This window comes from Ailuropoda melanoleuca, chromosome 10, assembly GCF_002007445.2.
Source record: "Ailuropoda melanoleuca isolate Jingjing chromosome 10, ASM200744v2, whole genome shotgun sequence".
NCBI lineage: Eukaryota > Metazoa > Chordata > Mammalia > Carnivora > Ursidae > Ailuropoda > Ailuropoda melanoleuca.
Genome location: NC_048227.1, coordinates 49,248,271 through 49,269,807, shown reverse-complemented (window position 1 = coordinate 49,269,807; position 21,537 = coordinate 49,248,271). Strand labels below are relative to the sequence as shown.

Here is a 21,537-nt window from a genome sequence, read left to right as displayed (position 1 = left end):
ATATGAATTTTTATTAAGTGGAACTAGTAGATGAAATCTCAGCCCCAAGTTTATTCCCTTGCACATAGAAACTTGTTAATGTAAGATCTGGGTTGTTAATTATCAGTTAATTAAAATCTCAGACTTTCAGAAAGTGTGCAAAAATCTACATGGTATCTATAAATTAATATGCAAAAAATTGGAGGCGTACTCTTATTTCCAAGAACAAAAGACAGAAAATATTAGGTATGTTTCTATTTACAAATGTGAGGAATGAGAGTAACCAAAGATTGGGTTTTGATGTGGGGACCTGACTAATTTTTTAATTTTTTAAAAATTTTAAGTAGGCTCCAAGCCCAGTACGGAGCCCAATGTGGGGCTTGAACCCACAACGACACTGAGATCAAGACCTGAGCCAATATCAAGAGTCAGACGCCTAACTGACTGAGCCATGCAGGCACCTCCATCATACTTTTAAATAATTTGGAATATGGAATGGTTTGGACGTTGCAAGACTAGAGATACATCTAGTTTTGTTGAGAAAATCCAACTCAGAACTAGGCTGGGTGAATGGGGCACTCAAGCACAAAATATAGGGGACAACAAAAAACTCAGTCATGAGATACATAAATTTTAATTGATATTTTTTAAATTATGCAAATAAATAAAAGAACGAAATATCAGCATTTTAAATAAAGACAGGGTTAGTGTTACAGATGTTTCCTTTTGCCTCTATGTGGTTCAGTACAATACTGGCGATAAGAAAGTGCCAGGAGACAAATGGCAAGAAGAAAGAAGCACTTAATCGGGAGTCCAAATTAGTCCTTTCTACTAATAACAGTCATATAACTTTAGAAAAACCTATCAATATACCATGTCTCTGCTTGCTCATCTATAGAGAGAACAGCATTTCTTAAACCGTTCTGGAAGAATTTGTTCAATGGGATGTCAATAGGTGTTCAGCAAAAAACAAAGACAGGTAGTAATTTTGATATCAACTATGTTTGAGAAAAGCTGTATTGAATTTGGTCAGATTTCTTTGCTACAGGACTTCCCAGAATTTTTAACATGCTAATATATTTCATGACTGTCTTGTGAGAAAATAGAGTACACAACAAATAGAACATTTATTATCTTGCACGGATTATGCAAAATGCTAAACCAAATGATCTGAGTTCCCTCCTCCCTGCAAAACTTCAAAATTCTAAAGAGATTTTTAAGAGGTTATGTGCATAGAGGAAATAAGAATTTAATTCAAATTAAAACTTTATAGAAAAAATGATTTTAACTATGGTTACAGAAATCTATATTTCTGCAAACATTTAGAGCATAACAAAGTGACTTCATATTCAAGTTCCCTGAAACAGAGGACCTACATGCCAAGAATAAATAAACAGATTAGGGCTGAAGTCCTGGTATCGAAACCTTACCAAGTGAGGAATGGAAAGCAAACATTGCAGAAAAATGACCAAGGTAAGTAGATGAGAGTAGATGGGAAAGGTTATTTTATGGGAACGTACATTTTTAAAGTATATGAATATGAAGTTTGAAAATCAGTGTTAAAAAGGGATTATCAATCATAAAGACACACATATATAAGACATAGACACAAACTATAGCTTAGTTTGTATAGCTTAAAAGGGGTCTTTTTAAGACATAAAATAACATTATACTCAGAGGTGATAAAATGATATCACTCTCAAGAAATGATATCAATGGCTTCCAAAATGCTTTAGAAAAAAAACAGAGCTGATGGAAGATTAATAATACATTTAGCAAGGTTTTTTTGAGGAGCCCAGTATCAAATAGCAAGACAATATTGTACAAAGTGTCTCTTCAAACCTGTGTCTAAAATAAATGACTGAATTGGTGCTTTCATGAATCTCAAATAGGTATTATTTTTTATCTTTAAACTTTGTGAGAAATGCAGTTGTTTTCTTCTATAACCCCATGCCAATTGTGTCAATCTATAACAACCACACCGAATGTTTTCAACTCACTCCCTTATAAACCCCATTTTCAACAACCCTTGACCCCAGAGGACCTATAAAGTATTGAGCCTACCAGATACTTACGGTGCTCATCACCCTTATGTCCCTACTTTCCCGTTTACACAGCTAACTTCCTCAGTTGTATGTACTCCCTCACATACACTCCAACTCCCCCATTCCTTCTCAATTCACTGTACCAAATCCCAATAGCAAAGCAACCAACCTGGTTAAATCCAACCCTGTCTCTTCTGGCATATACATTTGTACTGAGTGTGGCTGGAGAAACACACACACACACACACACACACACACACACAGAATGCTTTCTGAACTCATTTCTAATCACAAACCTTCATTGTGTTCTGAGTGCTCAATGGTTTTGTAGTTCCATTCACTCTCTCCATCACCTAGAACGATGACTTACTCATACTTCCTCCTCTTACAAATCTCCCGCATTTCCTCCTTCATATTCACTCTCAGCAACCACTCTGCTTCCTGTTTCACTGAGAAAACAGAAACCAATGCAAGAGAATTTCCACAAGCTTATGGAGATTTCTTCTTAATTTTGGCAATCTGCTTTTATGAGTATATATTCTGCCTTTTCTTCTATTACTGTGGATAGTTTTGATCTGGTTCCCAGTTACCTCTTTGTCTTCATCACCTATCCCTTCTTTTCTATTGCCCCCAACCCAGCTCATTACGTTATAACCACTTTGGCCTCTCTGTGGCTCCTGCAACAAACATAGCATGTTCCCAACTCACTGCCTTTGAACTTGCTCTTTCCTCTGCCTCTAATAGTCTTAACATGAATATTCACACGACTTGTTTTCTTCCTTCCTTCAGCACTTTATTCACCTGTCACCTTCATGCACACCCTGTCTAAAATTATACATACATACACACACAGACATAGACACACACACACACACACACACACACACACACACACACACACACCCCATACTCTCTACATCACTACTCTGGTTTCTCTTCACTGCTTTTATCGTTATCTAACATACTACATATTTACATATTATTTTCTTTTTTTTAAGATTTTATTTATTTTTTTGAAAGAGAGAGTGAGAGAGAGCACAAGCAGGGAGGAGAGGGAGAAGCAGGCTCCCCACTGAGCAGGGAGCCCGATTCGGAACTCGATTCCAGGACCCCAGGATCATGACTGGAGCCAAAGGCAGACACTTAACCAACTGAGCCAAAGGCAGACACTTAACCAACTGGAGCCAAAGGCAGACACTTAACCAACCATCCGAGGCATCCCTACATACGATTTGCTTTAACATACAGTTTACTTATTATTTTGTTCATTATGCATTTTACTTATTTAGAATGTGACCTCCATGTGGGCAGGTTTTTCTTCTTTGGTTCTATTCACTGCTGTTTCCCCAGCGCCTATAAAACAGGGCTGGAACATAAAAGGTACCTGAAACACATTTGTTGACTAACTTGAATGATGACTTCTTTTGAATTTAAAGGACTCATCTAATTATAATAATTAAATAATTCACTCAATATATAATATACTGGAGAGCAGGGTTAGAACCAATATAAGAGATCCTCAGTTCTCTTATTCTACCTTTGTATTGCCTCTCAAGTTTTGGGAAAATGTGATTTTTTGTTATACAAAGTTTCCATTTTTACATTATCAAACATGCCTATTTATTCTTTTCTGGCAACTGGATTTCCATTCTTGTTTAAGAAGGCTTCTTACAGAAACCCAGTTTGAATATGTAATCTTTAAAATATTTGTGAAGAATCTTTTTAAAACCATTTGGAATTTATTTTGTACATGTTGTATTACAGTGGTCGAATTTATTGATTACATCTCCTATTTTGACTTCTATTTATTTCATCTTTCATATACAGTTTAAATCATTCTAATTCCCATAATAATTCTGTTTAGATTCTAGTTGAAATTTCATTAATTTTAATAATTTCATTAAATTTAATAATATTTGAAGAATTGACATTTTTACCATATTAACCCAAGACTAATAAATGAGATGGCTCATAGTTTTCTAATTCATGCTTCTCTTATCAGCTTTTGGGTAGCTTTCTATTGCTGTTTATATTTTGTAACAATTTTAATCACAATGGAATTGCATTCCTTGGCTTTGAATAAAATTCAGACATAAAACAATCTTTTCTGGTGACTCTTCACCCCAATTTATAAATTATTAACTATTTCACACATATAAAAGAATATAAATAGCCATAGACCCATTGCCAAGCTAAAACAAACAAACAAACATTTCCAAAACATTTGAAAACCCCTGTGTTTCTTTAAAGGCATAACCTCTTTCTTCCAACTCAGAAGTACCCGCCTTCCCAAATTTTGGATTTATTATTTTTTGGCTCTTCTGCATAGCTTTATGATGTTTGTATTTATGTTTAAGATATATTGCTTAATTTGGCATGGATTCAATTATTACTTCACAGGAATAATACCACATGTATTTTTCTGCAGCATAGTTTTTTCAGTCATCTGTTTCTGAAAGTCATTCATATTGTTGTGCATATCTGTAATTCTTTAATGTTTTACTGAGTTATAGTACTGTATTTAGTATTATATTACAATTTCTTTAGGCATTATGTGATCATTCTCTACTGATGGATATTTAGCATATTTCTAAATTTTTGTCAGGAATAATAATGACGATTTTGCTTTTACAAATAATTATTTGATGAATACTATTTTACATGTGTCCTGGTTGACAAATATATATATCCATGTAACCACAATCTCAATCAACTTACAGAACATTACCATTTCCTCAGAAAGTTCTCTCGTTATTCTTTCCAGCTACAGTCATTGTTACGATTTTTATCACTATAAACTAATCTTATATGTTCCTGATCTTCATATAAATGAAATCATACAAAAGGTACCCTCTTCTATGTCTGGCATTTGTATGTAGCTTCTTCTTAGCAAATAATTATAATTTAAAAAGTTGAGATTCATCTATATTTTTGGAAGTTTCAGTAATTTGTTGCTTTTTTACTGCTGAGTAGTAACTACTCTGTGATTACATCAGAGTGTATTTACAAATTCACATATTATGAGCCATTTTGTTGATTTCAGGTTTTAGATGTCACAAAGAAAGCTGCTATGTATATCCTTGTGCAATTAGTTTATGAACACATGTTTTTAATTCACTTAGGTAAATACACAGAATTGGAATTGTCAAATAGTTTTCCTAGGTAGTTCTACCATTTTCCACTCCCACAAACAATTTAGGAAAGTACCTGTTGCTCTGAAACTTTGCTAACAATTGGCATTATTAGCTTTAATTTTTTGCTATTCTAATGAGTGTGAAGGAATGTCCTACTGAGATTTAATATGCACTTCCCTCATGGGAAAAAATGTTGATCAAATTTCCACATTCTTAGTAGTTTACATATCTTATTTTGTGAATGGTTTGCTCAATTTTTTAAAACTCACCTTAAAATGTAAAATCCTTTCATTTTAAAGGATTATCTTGTTATTGATTTTAAGTGCATTTTACATATTTGGGATTCATATCTTTACAGATATATGTATTACATATATTTATCCCAAGTCTATGTATTGGCTTCTATTTTATTCAGAGTATCTTTTAAAGAACAATTTTTTTGTGTTTGTTTTGAAGTGCAAATATTTTGCACAGTATGTAGTCCATGAAGTTATCAGAAATTAAAGTACTTGCTATAATTTCCAAAAGTAAATCTTTAATTACCTTTTTTTAAAAAAAGATTTTATTTATTTATTCGACAGAGATAGAGACAGCCAGCGAGAGAGGGAACACAAGCAGGGGGAGTGGGAGAGGAAGAAGCAGGCTCCTAGCGGAAGAGCCTGATGTGGGGCTCAATCCCACAATGCCGGGATCACGCCCTGAGCCGAAGGCAGATGCTTGATCGCTGTGCCACCCAGGCGCCCCATGTGCCACCCAGGTGCCCCTAATTACCTTTCTAAATTCTTCTCTAGTAATCTGAGTACTTTTTTGGAAATTTTCTATTTTCAGGGACATTATCCTTTCTGTTATATATGTTCATGGAGCTATACCTGGTATTATCTCATAATTTTGTATCTATGCTACATATGTAGTTATTTCTTCTTTTACTTTTTTTTTCCTTTTACTCACTTTTATTCTTGATAAATCTCATGAGGTCTTTCTTGACTTACAGTGGCGTTACATCTTGATAAACCCATCATAAGTTGAAAATGCATTTAATTCACCTAATGCACAGACCATCATAGCTTAGCCTAGCCTACCTTAAATATGCTCAGAACACTTATATTAGCCAACAGTTGGGCAAAACCCCCTAACACAAAGCCTATTTTATAATAAAGTGCTGAATATCTCATGTAATATATTGAATACTGTACTCAAAATGAAAAACAGAATGACTGTATGGGCACAGAATTATTTTACATCTATCATTTGTTTACCCCCATGACCATGTGGCTGACTGGGAGCTGTGGCTCACTGCCGCTGCCTGGCAGCACATACCACTAGCCCTGGAAATGACCCAAATTCAAATTTTGAAGTATGGTTTCTACTGAATGCTGTTGCTTTCTCACCATGGTAAAGTTGAAAAATCATAGTCAAGCCATCCTAAAAAAGGACCCTCTGTCTATTATCGATATTAACCAGTCTTGATTTTAAATTTTACTATTTTCTATATTCTACTTTATTAATTTCAATTTTTATTATTTTTTAAAAAGACATTTATTTGAGAGAGACAGAGCACAGCGAGTGGGGGGAAGTTCAGAGGGAGAGAGAATCCTGAAGCAGATGCCCCACTGAGCACAGAGCCTGACACAAGGCTCAATCCCAGGCCATGAGCTGAAATCAAGAATCAGCTGCTCCACAGAGTGAGCCACCCAAGCACACTTATTAATTTCAATTTTTAATTTTAGTACGTTCTCTTTCTACTTTATTTTCCACTATTTTATTTTTTCTAAATTCATAAAATAATTTATATATCTATATTTTTATTTATTAAGACATGATAGTGTATTTTCCTCTTGGTTGGACTTTGCTATGCCCTTACAATTTTGTCATGAAGTGAATTTTTTTCTTTTTGGCTTTCTAGAGACATCATAATTTCCATTTTTTCCCAGCTTGATCCAATAGTTATATATTTTCCACAAAATAAATAATATTTTTATTTTTTTATTATGCTTTATTTATTTATTTGGTAATAATCAATGAGTGAAACCTGTAAAAAATTTTTTTGTTTTAATTTTTTTAAGCTTTTCTTGTGGCCAAGTATGGACAGATTTTTGCATCCAAAATAAGTATCTTCCCATTTTAAGAGATATAAACTCCTATGTGTAGCTAATATGCAATGTTATGATTTTAAAATTCAATTTATTTTTAAGACCATTTTTTTTCCTAGCCCTCTCCAAACCTGATAGAGGATAATTGAAATTTCCCTTTACAAACAGATTCAGCTATTTTGCACCTTGTCAAATACAAGATCATGGCATATTTTCTCTATAAATAGTGTGTGTTATTATTACTTAAATATTAAGTAATAATATCTTACTTATTTCCAGGCTTTTAACACTGATTGTGATATGTCTGATATGACCACTGACATTTTACCTTCCTTACTTTTGCCTAATGTTTCTTTCCCCATCCCTTCTTTAAATTGTATTTAATGCATTGCCTTATTATGTCTTATATTCTCTTGTGCACTGAACTCAACTTGACAGTCTCTGTCCTCTAATGAAAAATTCAGTCCATTTATATTTAATGTTATTTTATAAATTTGACTGCTGATTTTACCTAATTCCATATTTCTTATGTACTAAATTTTCTTTTTTTCTCATTTGATCATACTGCTTTCACTCCATTTTATCCCTGTAAATTTCAAAGTAATACTACAATTTATTATGTTATTGATATTATCCTCCTTTCCTATGTATATAATCAGGCACGTATTTCTCTATCATGATTAGAAAAGAAGATGCTAGATATTTTCCCCACTCAGATGAACTCTTCTATACATCAAAGTGCTTTACTTTCTTTTACCCAAGACTTATCCCTCACTGCAGTAAGATTAGCTCAGAGGAATAAAACCTGTTCCTCACACTCCTCCTTTCTTTTCCCTTCTGCACAAAGGGGAGACATTTGGAAAATTTTTTTCTTCCTTACTTCCTTCCTCAGCTTATTATCACCTCCAACCCTAATTTCTATGTTTTGTTGAGATAGTTATATTTAAATTTGATATTGCTATTAAAATTTCCTTTACAGAATAACTGTCCTTTTTCAAGGGTTTTAATTTAGTGTTTATATTATACATTCCCAGACATTTAATTTACCATTTGGATAAAACAGTGTAACTTTTATGGGTCCTAGTGTTCCCCATCTCTGTCACCCCCTTCTTCAGATTTCTCTATTGTTCATCATACTTAAAGCTTTTTTAAAAAAAGATTTTATTTATTTATTTATTTTAGAGAGGGGAAGAGAGTGTGTGAGTGAGCAGGGGGAGGGGTAGAAGGAGAGGAACAAGCAGAGCCTGACATGGGGCTCCATCTCACGACCCTGAGGTCATGACCTGAGCTGAAATCAAGAGTCAGAGCCTCAACTGACTGAGCCATCCAGACACACCATCTCCTTTAGAGTTTTTAAGTGATTTCCAAAGAAGCAGTACAGGGGTATATCAGTGAAATTTCTGTATGTCTTGCATCTCTTCAAGCATCTTTCTCCCACCCTCACGTGGGGATAAAAGAATTCTTAGGATGGTATATAATTTCACCAGAAATGTGCATTTTTCTAAAGTCAGGATCCAAAAACTGGGCACATTTGAATTAAAAGTCTAAGTTTTAATATGGTACTATTTTCCTTTTTAATCTCCCTCTTAATACCTTTAATAATCAGTTATAAAATTTATGTAAAATATAATTGCATTGTCAACAAAATAATAAAACACTAATAAATAATTTAATCCAAAACGTGAGATCACGTAATAAATAATTTAGTTTTATTATGAAATTTCCAGCTTTATATTACATATATTATGTATAGTAATTTAAAAAATATGTTATACTCTATACCATATAGTAATATAAATATAATATCACATTACTACATTGATAAAACGTATAGTTTACTACTATACTATAGCTAAAAAATTTTATATTACTATAATTTTTACAATATTAATTGAATAAAGAGACATATGTTGCTCTTATATAATATATTTTTTAAAGATTTTATTTATTTATTTGACAGAGATAGAGACAGCCAGTGAGAGAGGGAACACAAGCAGGGGGAGTGGGAGAGGAAGAAGCAGGCCCCCAGAGGAGGAGCCTGATGTGGGGCTCGATCCCATAACGCCGGGATCACGCCCTGAGCTGAAGGCAGTCGCTTAACCGCTGTGCCACCCAGGTGCCCCTAGATATAATATTTTAAATGGTATCGATTCTTTCTTAATGTTAATTTAGATAGTTTATGCAATGTTAATCAAAATCTGAAAGAAAAATTTCCTGAAATTGATATCTTATTTATTTGAATAGATTTATTTTCCTATTTTTTATAGTAAAATGGCAAAATGGTCCTAATGTTCACCTGCAAAATTTGCTAGTGAGAAAATATGTATTAATCAGCACTCATACCTCATATCATAATACAAAATTATTCCAGAAAGATTAAAGTGTTAGATGACAAAATAAAAACTAGAGGAAAATTCTATCAGTTTACCTTTCAATTCTCTAGATGAGGTCAGACTCCAAACATAAGTGCAAGGGAAAAAAAAATCATGATAGAAAACTCCAAGGATTTGAGTTTGGTTAAAATTAAGTATGTCAAATACATAAAAAAAAAAAAAACCCGAAAAGGCAAATAAATGATACTTACAAAAACTTATTGAGATTTATAATATTAATATACAGGTTCTTGCCAATCAATAAGAAAAAAGCTAATACCTCAATAGAGCTATTATGATATGAGAAGGAATACACATCTGAAAAATATTCAACCACATTTGCAACCAAATAAATGCAAATTAAAACAAAATACTCTTTTTCATTTATTATGTCAGCAAAATTTTTTCTAATAATTACTTTTTTATCTTTCTTTTAGTATTATACCTAGTGGGGTACAGGAGAACCAAGAATTAGGCATAATCTCAAAGTATTAGCAGACATTTAAATTGAAATAATTAAGCTAGATGTAAGTTTTATATTCATAAGTATACATTTTGGGGATTTATTTTGTGGACGTATGTGGTGAAGAGAACCAAAACTTCATGCCTGAGAATATTGATTATAACATCACCTAAAGCAACAAAACACTGTAAACAACCTAAATGCCCAAGAGTAAGGGAAGGATTAAATATATTTTGGCACATACATTTGTTGAAACACATAGAAACAACATATTTTAGATTTTAATGGGAAAATAATAAAAAATAAGCTAACTTTTAAAAATCAGAATATATGCTCAGTATTTAGAAGATTTGCATTCAATAAAAGGCAATATATTAAATGTTAGCAATGCTTCATACTCAAGGATGTTATTAAAGAGTTATTCATTTTTCTCTTTAGACATTTTTCTATATTAGTATTTTTCTACAATAAACAGCCATTCTTTGATATCAGAAAAATATTTAACATCATAAAAGTTATCAATACAAAGTGATTAGTAGCAAATCATGGAAATAGATCAGCATCTAGGACATAGTAGTTGTTCAATAAATATTCATTGAATGGCTTAGCACCCAATATTAATTTTTTTACATTTTATTGTCTTTTCTCTTTCTCAATCTTTTGTTTCCTTATACTTTGTTGTTTCATTTTTTTTTTAAAATATTTTATTTATTTATTTGACAGAGAGAAAGACAGCCAGTGAGAGAGGGAACACAAGCAGGGGGAGTGGGAGAGGAAGAAGCAGGCTCCCAGAGGAGGAGCCCAATGCGGGACTTGACCCCAGGGATCCGGGATCATGCCCTGAGCCGAAGGCAGAGTTTAACGACTGAGCCACCCTGGCGCCCCTCCTTATACTTTGCTCCTATATCCTGATTTCTTGGATTATTTTTTCCACAATCCCTCTGAATGCTTTTGTACTGTTGCTCACTGTCATCATTTTTGTAAATGATTTTTCAATGACAATAATAAACTGATGAATTTTATATTTTGTGGTCATATTATCAAAGATTAAAACTGTAGTCTACTTTTGTGTATATATTATTCAATCTTTAGAAAAAAATTGTTAACAGAAAATGCCGAAGAGAAAACTGAGGCCAAGGGCCAAGTATAGTAAGGAACGGTTAGGTGTTTGGAAAGTTCTGACTCTCAAAGATGGGATGAACCATCGAAGTAAGACATTCTGGGTGTCTAAATTACTAATCTTTATAAGATAAAGGATGAAAGAAATAGTAATTAAGAGTAATACTATAGGGTGAACATTTGTGTCTCCACCCCCCCCCCACAAACTTATATGTTGAAACCAGTCCCCACTATGGTGGTATTTGAAAGGGGGCCTTTTGGAGGTGATGCGATCATGAGGGAGAAGCACTTATGAATGGGATTTGTGGTTTTATAAAAGAGACTCCAGAGAGCTCTCGTGCCCCTTCTTCCATGTAAGGACATAGCAAAACAGACAACTGTCTATAAACCAGAAAGTGGGCCCTCACCAGACCTTGAATCTGCCAGTACCTTGATCTTGGAATTCCCAGACTCTAAAACTATAAGAAATACATTTCTGTTGTTTATATTCTACCCAGTCAATGCTATCCTGATATAGTTGCCCAAACAGACTAAGTAAGGCTTAATTTTTTAATATGATCAATTGGAAGTATTTTGCTTTGAGCTTGACTTTGATGAAAAGTTAAACTACCAGATTCAAATGGGTTATACAAAGGCATGTATTTTTAGTCTTTCCTGCTTTTTATTTAAGAATAGCAGCATATTAGACTTCCTGGCTTTAGGTACAATAGATTAAATATATTAGTAAAAGCAAGTCCCTTATCTTGCCAAAATACAAGGCAGTTTGGGCAAAATAATCCTAAGTGATGCTTAGAAATTTACTTGAGTCTTCAATCATAGATAAACCATGAACATTGGAGTTCATTGCAGATAAAAAATATTTATCAAATGTTTTCTGCCCCACTTACCAAACACAGATAATTGATTTCAGTGCAGATGTAGCTTTTGGCAGTGCTTAAGCTGCAAACTCTTAATTATGTAGGAAAGTTGAGCCTGAAAAGTAAAACAAAGAAACATGAACAAACTAAATGTCAAATGTAAAAGTAAAGCTTGTTTTGTGGAAAACAATTGGTATTTCTCATTTTATCAAAAAAGAAGCAAGCTTACAAATAGATCTGTATAATATTTCCTTTTAAATATAAAACCTTTGCCATCATTGCCTTTGGTTTTTCCCTTAGCTGTTCAAATCTGAATCTGACAGATGTTGATTAAATGTGTCTATTCCATTTACAAAAAACTGATTCTTTTAATTGCTGGAATACACCAACAGATATTCATAACACTATCATTCCATCACAGAACATCATGGGATTTCTTTAACTACCATTTGCATCTTGATATACACTTTAACTTTTCTTTTTCATTTATGCTGGTATTACCCAAGTAATATAATATGCTGTAGTGGTTTTAAACTCAATACTTAGTAAAATTATTCCCAGTTGTCTTCATAAATACTCTAGGGTATTAGAAGACTGCATACTACCTAAGCTATAAAATATTATTAGGAGTATCTAGTGAAATATGTACTTTGTACGCTATTTTGCAAAATTATTTAATGTCACTTAATGCTACCTGATGGCATCTTTATAGAGGATTGCTACTTTTAAAGGAATTTTTAAAAAAGTAAAAAACAAGAATATTTTAATTTTGTGTGGTATGCATCAAATAGAAAGAAGACTTACAGCTATCTTTCAAAGAATATTTCAAAATATGCTCAAATTTCATCCCTTAATAATACTCTTGAAATAAAAATCTCAAAATATTGTATAAAACCTCCTCCTTTATTTAAAGAGGGAAATGTGTTTGTGTGTGCGTGTGTGTGTGTGTGCATATGTGTGTGTGTGTGTCTGAATAAGCAAGCCAGAGTGTGAAAGACTGTGAAAGAGAAAAAGAGAAATAGAGAAATAGAAATCAGAAGAAAATAAAAAGAGAAAACTAAAGGAGAAGTCAAGTGAATAAATAAAACATTGTGTCCACTTTATGTAGGAAAATTTAAGCCAAAGTATATTAAAACAAAAAAAAATCATTGTCTAATTCTTCAGTGTGTTTTATTTTATTTATCCCTCTTGAGATGAGTCAGAATTTATCACCCAATCACCCAAACACTGGCCTAATATAACTTTTCATCCTGTCTTGAGATTTCAAAAATCCACAGATACTGTTAGACATGGCATTCCCTATGTTGTTGGAAAACAAAAGATTCACTATGAATCAAAAAGGAAATGAATGTAAAAAATAGGGCGAAGAATGTCACATGTACAGCTTGCCACTGTTGTTGGGCCTATTTTCCTTCCACTGGGTCAGTGACCTCAGTGCTCACTACTGTCAAGTAAAATGGTCTGAGCAACACCTGTTTTCCCCAAACCCTTGACCCTTACCCAGCTGGCAGCATTGACAGGCCCTCATGAAGTGCATAGTAATGGAGTCAAGGAAATGGGCAGCTGCCAAGGGAATTGTGCCATACTTTTTGACTTGTCACTTATACAAGATCTCTCACCTCATTTGTAATGGAGAGAAATGTGTTTTAAAATTGAAGACAGTATTGATTAACTAAAAAGCTTTAAATTGCGTTTCAAGATATGATAGCTTTATTCACTGTCACATGTCAGCAAATGACCTTGTAAAATATTTGAGCCTTAAAGCATTCAGATTTTTTTTTCATTGTGGTAAATATTGCTTTGACTATGTCTCTGCTGGATATGCATCACCATTTATTTGGCCTCTACTAAGGATCTTGTTATGTCCCCACTGAAATAAGAAAGCCCAATTCTATTGGGGCATCTCCTATTGTCATTTGTGACCTACAGAAGACAACTACAAGGGAATTTTTCAATATTCTGTCTTTATTCCCTAATCTGGGCAAGTTAATTTCGAAATCAGGGCCACAGTTTATGTTCTGAGATAATCTCTTTAGCAACCATCTGGGGATACTCTTCAACCTTCAAGTCTAGATCACATTTTTCTTCAAATCCAAGTCTTTCTATTTATTGGTTTATATCTTCATTTGTCTTTCTGTGGCTCTTTTGAAAGTAATCTTCTTTACTCTGGCTATTTTAAAGATTGTCTCTTTGTCTTAGGTTTTCAGCAGTTTTCTATGGAGTACTTGTTTTCAGGTGGCTTTGTTTTGTTCATTAATTAGGTCTAAAAATCACAAAGCTTTGTGAATGTCTGCTGCAATTTTTTTCTATCCAGTTTAGAAAACTCTAAACCAGTATCTCTTCAATTACTGCAGAAAAATGGGTTCTGCCCCATTCTTTTCTCCTTCTCCTTCTATAACTTCAATTACTACATGTTAGACCATTTAGTCATGTTTTACATATCTTTTACATTTTTGCCTTATTTTCTATACTTTAGTTTTTCCTTGCTTCAGTCTGGACTATTGTCTTTTGCCCTCTCTTCCAAATTGTTAATTCTCTCTTAAACTGCGTCTATTCTCCTGTTAAGCCCATCTTTTGTATTCTTAATTACATTTATTGTATTATCCACTTTCAGAATTTTTATTAGATTATTATAATTTCAAGTTCTGCCCTGAATTTTTGTCTGATACCATCATATCTGGGGCTCCTATAGATTAGTTACTATTTTCTGTTTTTTTCTTTAGATTTTCAGTTAATTCTTAACTTTTACATGCTTGATAATTTTTTAAAGATGTTACATGAGAAATTAAAGAGATAACTGGAAGTTCTGAATGATGTTACTTTCTTCAGAGACTGTTTATTTTTACTACTGGCATACAATTAGAGAAAGAACTGATCATTTTAATATGGTGTGAAATTGAATTGATTTAGAGAGAAAGTTTACTCATTGTCATGTCTGGTCTATTTCTTGTTACCTATATTCAGATTTTTGTACCTCATTTTTAACACATCTCCTAGAAGGAAACAGTGAACCACTTTTTTCTCACAGATTTTATTAAGCTGCATAAAAATTCTAAATTTTTGATGAAACAGAAAGTTATTGAAAAGAAGTGAAAGAATAAATGTTTCTTTTTTTTTGATATTTTTTATTTTATTTTATTATATTATGTTAATCACCATACAGTACATCCCCAGATTCCGATGTAAAGTTTGATGCTTCATTAGTTGCGTATAACACCCAGTGCACCATGCAATACGTGCCCTCCTTACTACCCATCACCAGACTATCCCATTCCCCCATCCCCCTCCCCTCTGAAGTCTTCAGTTTGTTTCTCATAGTCCATAGTCTCTCATGTTTCATTCCCCCTTCTGATTACCCCCTTTTCTTTATCCCTTTCTTCCCCTACCGATCATCCTAGTTCTTATGTTCCACAGATGAGAGAAATCATATGATAATTGTCTTTCTCTGCTTGACTTATTTCACTTAGCATTATCTCCTCCAGCGCCGTCCATTTTGCAGCAAATGTTGAGAATTCGTTCTTTCTGATGGCTGAGTAATATTCCATTGTATATATGGACCACAGCTTCTTAATCCAGTCATCTGTTGAAGGGCATCTCGGCTCCTTCCATGATTTGGCTATTGTGGACAATGCAGCTATGAACATTGGGGTGCATATGGCCCTTCTCTTTACTACGTCTGTATCTTTGGGGTAAACACCCAGTAGTGCAATGGCTGGGTCATAGGGTAGTTCAATTTTTAACTTTTTAAGGGACCTCCACACTGTTTTCCAGAGTGGCTGTACCAACTTGCATTCCCACCAACAATGTAGGAGGGATCCCCTTTCTCCACATCCTCTCCAACAATTGTTGTTTCTTGCCTTGTCTATCTTTGCCATTCTAACTGGCGTAAGGTGGTATCTCAGTGTGGTTTTGATTTGAATTTCCCTGATGGCTAATGATTTTGAACATTTTTTCATGTGTCTGTTAGCCATTTGTATGTCTTCATTGGAAAAGTGTCTGTTCATATCTTCTGCCCATTTTATGATTTGTTTATTTGTTTCTCGTGTATTGAGTTTGAGAAGTTCTTTGTAGATCTTGGATACCAGTCCTTTATCTGTGGTGTCCTTTGCAAATATATTCTCCCATTCCGTGGGCTGTCTCTTAGTTTTTTTGACTGTTTCCTTGGCTGTGCAGAAGCTCTTTATCCTGATAAAGTCCCATAAGTTCATTTTATCTTTTATTTCTCTTGCCTTTGGAGATGTGTCGTGAAAAAGGTTGCTCTGGCCGATGTCATAGAAGTTGTTGCCTATGTTCTCCTCTAGAATTTTGATGGATTCCTGTCTCACATTGAGGTCTTTCATCCATTTGGAGTTTATTTTTGTGTATGGTGTGAGAGAGTGGTCAAGTTTCATTCTTTTGCATGTAGCTGTCCAATTTTCCCAGCACCATTTATTGAAGAGACTGTCTTTTTTCCACCGGATGTTTTTTCCTGCTTTATCAAAGATTAGTTGCCCAAAGAGCCGAGGGTCCATTTCTGGGTTCTCTATTCTGTTCCATTGGTCGATGTGTCTGTTTTTGTGCCAGTACCATGCTGTCTTTGTGATCACAGCTTTGTAGTACAGCTCGAAATCCGGCATTGTGATGCCCCCAGCTTTGTTTTTCCTTTTCAACAGTTCCTTGGAGATTCGGGGCCTTTTCTGGTTCCATACAAATTTAAGGACTATTTGTTCCAGTTCTTTGAAAAATGTCCTCGGTATTTTGATCGGGATAGCATTGAAAGTGTAGATTGCTCTGGGTAGTATGGACATTTTAACTATGTTAATTCTTCCAATCCATGAGCATGGAATATTTTTCCATCTTTTTATGTCTTCCTCAATATCTTTCAAAAGTGATCTATAGTTTCTAGCATATAGGTCCTTTACGTCTCTGGTTAAGTTAATTCCAAGGTAACGCATGGTTTTTGGTGTTATTGTAAATGGGATGGATTCCCTAATTTCTCTTTCTTCAGTCTCGTTATTCGTGTATAGAAATGCAACTGATTTCTGGGCATTGATTTTGTATCCTGCCACCTTACTGAATTGTTCTATAACTTCTAATAGTTTGGGAGTGGATTCCTTTGGGTTTTCCATATAGAGTATCATGTCATCTGCAAAGAGAGACAGTTTGACTTCTTCTTTGCCGATTTGGATACCTTTGATCCCTTTTTGTCTTCTGATTGCTGTTGCAAGGACTTCTAGTACTATGTTGAATAATAGTGGCGAGAGTGGGCATCCTTGTCGTGTTCCTGATCTTAAGGGAAAGGCTTCCAGCTTTTCCCCATTGAGAATAATGCTTGCAGTAGGCTTTTCATAGATGGCTTTTATGAGATTGAGAAATGTACCCTCTATTCCTACACTCTGAAGGGTTTTAATCAGGAAAGGATGCTGTATTTTGTCAAATGCTTTTTCTGCATCAATTGAGAGGATCATATGGTTCTTGAGTCTTTTCTTGTTGATATGATGTATCACATTGATTGATTTGCGAGTGTTGAACCATGCTTGCATCCCAGGTATGAATCCCACTTGGTCATGATGGATAATCCTTTTAATGTACTGTTGGATTCTATTAGCAAGGATCTTGTTGAGGATTTTGGCATCCATATTCATTAGAGAAATCGGTCTGTAATTCTCCTTTTTGAGGGGGTCTTTGCCTGGTTTGGGGATCAAGGTAATATTAGCCTCATAGAATGAGTTTGGTAGCTTTCCTTCTGTTTCTATTTTTTGAAATAGCTTTAGGAGAATAGGTATTATTTCTTCTTTGAATGTTTGGTAGAATTCCCCAGGAAAACCGTCTGGGCCTGGAGTTTTATTATTTGGAAGGTTGTTTATCACTGACTCAATTTCTTCATAGTTAATTGGCCTATTTAAGAAATCTATTTCTTCCTGTTTCAGTCTTGGTAGTTTATAGGTTTCCAGGAAGGCCTCCATCTCTTCCAGATTGTTTAGTTTTTTGGCATATAGCTGTTGATAAAAGTTTCTAATAATCCTTGCAATTTCAATGGTGCTGGTCGTGACCTCTCCCTTTTCAGTCATAATTTTAATAATCTCAGTCCTTTCTCTTTGTTTTTGGACAAGTTTTGCCAGTGGTCTATCAATTTTATGGATTCTCTCAAAGAACCAGCTTCTAGTCCTGTTGATCTGCTCTACTGTGGTTCTGGTCTCTAATTCATTGATTTCTGCTCTAATCTTGGTCAACTCCTTCCTTGTCAGTGGGTTAGGCCTGTCCCTCTGTTGCTGTTCCAGTTTCTTGAGGTGAGAATATAGAAACTGCATTTTAGATTTTTCTATTCTTTTGAGTGAGGCTTGGATGGCTATGTATTTCCCCCTTAGGACTGCCTTTGCAGTATCCCATAGGTTTTGGACCGTTGTGTATTCATTCTCGTTGGTCTCCATAAATTGTTTAATTTGTTTTTTGATTTCCTGGTTTATCGAGTCATTCTTGAGCAGGATGGTTCTTAGCCTCCAAGTGTTTGAGTTTCTTCCAGGTTTTTCCTTGTGGTTGAGTTCCAATTTCAGAGCGTTGTGGTCTGAGAATATGCAGGGGATAATTTCAATCTTTTGGTATTGGCTGAGACCTGTTTTGTGTCCCAGAGCATGATCTATTCTTGAGAATGTTCCATGGGCATTTGAATAGAATGAGTATTCTTTGGTTCTGGGGTGTAGTGTTCTATATATATCTATGAGGTCCAACTCGTCGAGTATGGCATTCAAAGCCTTTGATTCTTTGCTTAGTTTTTGCCAGGGTGTTCTGTCTATTTCTGATAGTGGGGTGTTGAGGTCCCCTACTATTACTGTGTTCTTATCTATATGTCTCTTTATTTTGGTTAAGAGTTGGCTTGTGTATCTTGCTGCTCCCCTGTTGGGGGCATATATATTAATAATTGTCATATCCACTTGTTGAATACTTCCTTTAAGAATAATATAGTGCCCTTCTGTATCTCTCTCTATGGCCTCTAGTTTAAAATCCAGTCTATCTGATATGAGAATTGCTACTCCAGCTTTCTTTTGAGGTCCATTTGCGTGGAAGATGGTACTCCATCCCCTTACTCTAAGTCTGAATGCATCTTTGGGTTCAAAATGAGTCTCTTGTAGACAGCAAATGGATGGGTCATGTCTTTTTATCCAATCTGCAACCCTGTGGCGTTTTATGGGAGAGTTTAAGCCATTTAGATTGATAGAGATTATTGACAGATATGATTTTAATGATGCCATTTCTCTTTAAAGTCTTTGTATCGGTTGTGACTTGCTGCTCTGTATCACTCTTGGGGCCTTTTTACCTTTATAGAGCCCCCCTTAATATCTCCTGTAGGGCTGGTTTCGTGGTTACGAAATTGGTTAATGATTGGCGATTTTGGAACGTCTTTATTTCTCCATCAATTCTGAATGACAGCTTTGCTGGATAAAGGATCCTTGGCTGCATGTTTTTCTCTGAAAGAGCTTTAAAAATGCCCCCCCAAGCCTTTCTCTCATTCCAGGTCTCTGTAGACAGGTCTGACGTAATCCTGATACCTTTGCCTTGGTACGTGAGAAATTTCTTTGCCCTGGCCGCTTTCAATACTGTATCCTTGGATCTAATATTTGCGAATTGCACTATGACATGCCGTGGCGTAGGTTTGTCCTGGTTGAGCTTGGATGGGGTCCTCTCTGCCTCTTGGACACGAATGCTTGTTTCCCTTGCTAGATTAGGGAAGTTTTCAGCTACAATTTGTTCAAATATCTCTTCTAGACCTCTGTTTTTCTCCACCCCTTCAGGGATGCCGATGATTCTGACATTGGATCGTTTCATAGAGTCAGTAATCTCCCGTAATCTACATTCGTGGGCGTGGATTTTTTTAAGACCAGCTTCTATTTTCGTTTTTTCTTCTACTAACCCATCCTCCAATTCGCTAACGCGTTCCTCTGCCTCGGTGACCCTGGCCGTCAGAGCCTCTAGTTTTGACTGTATTTGGCCCACTGAGTTTTTAATTTCTGTCAGATTCGCTCTCATTTCTGCCCTTAGGGATTCTATATTCTCAGCAACGCTTTCTCTGATGCTTTTTTCAAGTTTACTCATCATCTTGACCATTGTTGCTCTGAATTCCATTTCTGATAATTGGGATACATCCATATGTATTAATTCTGTGGCCGAGGCCAATTCTGTGGCAGAGGCCACAGACTCATTATCTTTTCTTTGCTGGGGGGGACTTCTCCTTCTCGTCATTCTGATGAAGAGAGATTGCAGGGTTGTCCAGAGCCCAAGTGTTGACTGGGACCCAGGCCGTGCGCCCTTGTTTTATAGAGATCTTAGGGATGTGGGCTTCTTCCTTAAAGATTTTATTTATTTATTTGAGAGAGAGAGAGACAGTCAGCAAGAAAGGGAACCCAAGAAGATGAGTGGGAGAGGAAGGAGCAGGCTCCCGGTGGAGAAGCCCGATGAGGGACTCCTTTCCTGAACGTTGTGATCACACCCTAATCCAAAGACAGGTGCTTGGTGACTGCGCCACTCAGGCGCTCCGGGTTGTGGGCTTCTTGATTTTTCAGCCTGCCTTCTGGGGGAGGGGCCTGCCTGCAGGTACTCAGAAAACCCTGTTTGGGTAGAGTCTCTGTGTCCCTTGCGAGGGGGGATGGGGATGGGCACCCTGTGAGCCGGTATTTCCGGGCTTTTGTTCTCTGGCGGCTTTCCCTGGCGGTTTGCTATGCCTCTTCTGAGAGAGCAGCAGCGGCTGAAATTCAGCCTCTGTCTCAGAACAGAGGGATCGCGGATCGTTCTCCACTGATGTTCTGGCCACTTTAACTCTGTTTCTGTTGGTGCTGCTCAACCCTGCAGCATCCCGGGCTGTGCGCCCCACACCCGGCGTCCCAGCCCTCACTTCCAGGGCCGGCACGTCTCTGTCCTTTGTGTTTCCAACCCCGCCCGCCGCCAGCCGCCCCGCGCGGGCTCCCGGAGCTCCCCGTCTCAGTCTGGTGTCTCACGGGTGCTGACCGCGAGTCCGCCTGCTCCCCCGTGCAGGTGGCCCTCCAGCCGCCAGCCGCCAGCCGCCCCACGCACGCTCCCAGAGCTCCCGGTCTCAGCCTCGAGCCAGTGAGCACACCGGGAGCTCCGTGAGATGCTTGGTGGTGCACGCTCCCGGCTCACGGACTCAGTCTGCCGTTTCCAGAGTGCGGGTCCGCGGTCCGCCCGCTCCCCGGTGCAGGTGGCCCGCCAGCCGCCCTGCGCGCGCGCTCCTGGAGCTCGCGTTCTAAGTCTGTTGTCTCGCGGGTGCCGTCCGCGAGTCCGCCTGCTCCCCCGTGCAGGTGGCCCGCCAACCGCCAGCCGTCCCGCGTGCGCTCCCGGAGCTCCCTTCTCAGCCTGCTGTCTCAAGCGTGCGGGTCCGCGGTCTGTCCGCTCCCCCTTGCAGGTGGCTACCGCTTCCCGGCGCCCTGACACGGCGGCTCCCTCCCCCTTCTGTTTAGCTTCCGATATCTGTGCGCGGTTTCACGGC

The 21,537-nt window shown here is 36.5% G+C and overlaps 1 protein-coding gene across 2 annotated transcripts in view; it reads right to left on the bottom strand.

Moving 5' to 3' along the window:
* Positions 1–21,537, bottom strand: part of LOC117804235 — an 852,227-nt gene that overhangs the window by 55,818 nt on the left and 774,872 nt on the right. For both annotated transcript variants that reach the window (XM_034670865.1, XM_034670866.1), the window contains exon 8: positions 12,090–12,174. The gene's annotated coding sequence lies outside the window, so the exon portion shown is untranslated. The remainder of the gene's footprint in view (positions 1–12,089; positions 12,175–21,537) is intronic.